Source organism: Rosa rugosa, chromosome 4 (assembly GCF_958449725.1).
Source record: "Rosa rugosa chromosome 4, drRosRugo1.1, whole genome shotgun sequence".
Taxonomy (NCBI): Eukaryota; Viridiplantae; Streptophyta; class Magnoliopsida; order Rosales; family Rosaceae; genus Rosa; species Rosa rugosa.
In genome coordinates this window covers 53421993-53425281 of record NC_084823.1, presented here as the reverse complement: position 1 = coordinate 53425281, position 3289 = coordinate 53421993, and positions in this window count along the sequence as shown.

Sequence of the window (3289 nt, the reverse complement as noted above, 5' to 3'; positions counted from 1 at the left end):
CTCCATAACTTTCAGTTGAATCATCTTTAACGGAGACAGAAATTTGGTTGGAACCATGAGACGTCTCACCATCTCCATCTTGCTTGATTACGGTCGAAACATCTTGATCTGTAGCCATGGTGAATACGCAGCAGAAGAAAAAACAACAAAGTTCTTGGAAGTATAAGAAGGCAACGGTGATGAAAGGATCAAAGGACAAGGAACAAATCCAAGCACAATGAACAAGGGTCAAGGATTAAAGAACAATGAGTCAGAGTCCAGGATCGGATCTCCGCTCTGATACCAAGTCAAAATATAACAAGAAACAAGAGACAATTTTGGCTGAATAATTTTATATTCATTCACCTTACAAGAAGGAATTATATACAAATTACAATTGTGCTTATTAAGACAAGTACTATTCCTAAGATAAGTAGAAATCAAATAATACTACAAATATTACAGATCACAGAATATTACAGAATATCTACATAAATAAGGTAAGTATGACTCACGCCAACAAACAGAATTAGTTAGCTTGGCTGAATCAGTTGCAAGCAGGAAATACTCCCCCACGTTGTCCTGAGAGTGGTGTAATGGATCCACTAACGCATGACTTGCGAACCTAACACACCACTATGCGCACTAGTCGAGATATTCGATCAAGCTCATCTATAAATACTTTGTAAAGTGAACCTTCGAAGGAAGCAATGAATCTCATTTATACCAACTACAATTCAACACTCACCGACTTAGGCATCATAGTATCTTTTACAGCAGGGCCATTTCGTGACAAAGTGAGGCCTAAGGCAAAATTTAGAGAGACTTTCCTAATAATTTTTTCCATTGAAAAAAAAAATGTCAGCAAAACTAATTTCAAACTAAAACATAGCAGATTATATAAACAAAATAAAACGTAACAATGTCAATAAATAACAATAGAACCTGATTTTTTAATCACAAAATTTTGGACTTCAGGCCTTGACGGTTTGTTACAATTGTATCAACTATCTGAATTCTGATTATGAAATTAGAACAGAGGATGAAATTCAGAATTGAGTAAGAGGAAGAGAAAGATTGCTTCTATGTGTCTATGAGAGTCTGTCAATAGCTTAAATAAACATAACGTGCTACCCTAGCTGGTATATGTACCTTGACTAGTTGGTTATAGACTATAGTTTCACAGACACAATGAGTCCTTCAACAATGGCCGTCCTTATAGTCTTCCTCGTGTTCATCTTGTTTCTCATCACTACAGCCAACCCACCGCATTACTCTTGTGTGATTTCATGCATGTGTCTCAACATTCACCCGTCTGTTGATAAATTCTTTTAAACTTGCACATGAGCGATATCAGAGAAGATGATCATACATCATCATTCTTTTTATGAAGTACAACGCCCAGCTGAAAAGTCCATTTGCTTGGAGCAGAGGGTTGATCCATTAGTATAAATGAGTACCTGAGCTTGTCATGACTCATGACCCATATTTCCCATTAACTCTCTCAACTCCACATGTTAACGTTTGTGACCGAGGGGGTCTCTAGTTAGCTTAAGTGAGAGAGAGAGAGAGAGATTGACACGAGATGTATAGTGGTTCACCTCCCGCCTTAGAGGGAGACTACGTCCACTTGAAAGCTTATACTAGTGTGTCGAGCCTTGCGGCCTAACAAGATTACAAGAGATGTAATGGAATGTGGAGTAAGTGGGAAGGAGTCTCCTTTTATAGGTGAAGGAGTCTCCTTTTATAGGTGAAGGAGTGCTATTCATTTACATGGTTTTCGATGTGGGACAAGCAAAGATAACTATTCTAGTGTAGAAAGCCTAGTTTGTGAGGGCAACTTTGCAAGGCCGGAAAGGTGGCTTCCCGGCGACGGATTTGCAACTTCCGGATACCGTAGCGTAGCTTGAACATAGGGCTACAAGATTCAAGTCTCGGTTGGGCCTCACCATGGCTTGTGGATGTCCCAAAGAGCGTGTTAATTATGCTTGGTGAGATAGCAAACTAGCTTGCTAGTAGAGGTATCTACAAGTCCCCGAAGTCCCCAAGTAAGAGGAGCTTCTTGGTTGGGGAGTTATACACATGATGTCACCAAGCATAAGTAACCGGGCGGTACGGAGCCCCTACAAGTCCCCGAACTCCGTAAGCAAGAAGGGACTCGTTTAATCCTGCACAATGAGACAAAAAACGCGCATATGTAGAATGCTTGTTGTATTGGTTACCGTTCGTATTAATGGAATGCGAAAAGAATTCGATTTGTAGCGGGCAACAAATGGTAGAAGAATTCAATATTCCATTAATGTGTATGAACATGTAAAATATTGGTAGTTGTATATGTGGATCTTATGGCCATTAATACGCACAATAGATAGTGGCAAGTGTAATGGGTGTCCATAGTAATTTTGTGGGAGTAGTCCCGGTGACATAGAATGAAGCGTTTGTGAACTTGGGGCTTGAGTAAAACATGTTGGACATGATCGAGCAAGTTGGGTTGTTCGAGCAAGTTGGGTGTAGTTGAGTGTGTAGGCGCTGTGCGAGCATGCGAGGCGTGGCCCAAGCGCAAGTCGTGGCCATACTCGATACCCAAGCGAGTCGTAACCCGAGCAAGTCGTTTATCCGAGCATGTTTTAGTAAGTCGTAAGTGTCACAAGCTTCTAGATGCATGTCACATGAAAGTGCATTTAAGCATGTATGTGTGTAGCATGTACTTGTAGTAAAGTTGCTAATAACATGTTGTAGGCATGCTTAAGTGTCATGGAGACATGTATAGTCATGGCAAAGGCTCTAATTGCAAGAGCGCAAGAGGTAAGATATAGTGACTTATCTTATGCCGATTTGAAGGTTAGCGGAGTTGGCCAAGCATGACGGTCCATTGCTTGTGGCGGATAAAGTATTCCGATGATGCACGTCAACTAGTAGTTGCGGTTGAATGATCCATAGAAATAATTGAATTTCCTTAGAACAAAATAGGTGATTAGTACATGAGTATGTAAAATCAACACTAGTATTTTGCATATGTACTTTGATAAGATATTAAGCAAAAGTATATATGCGAAGTAGTAGTTGACGGCAAAATGACATATTTAATTATGTGCTCTAATATGCATTTCAATTTTGATCATGAAATTATGAATTTCAAGGTAACAATGGAAATAAGTTATCGTGTGTAGTAGGCGCTGGAGCCTATACATGTAGAGTTATGTATATCTAATGATCTTGCATAGATGAGCATGCTATATATGTATTGTAGTTCGCAATTTTGGACTGGCCAAATATGTGGGCATGTTCTGTTTAATAAAAGTGGATCACA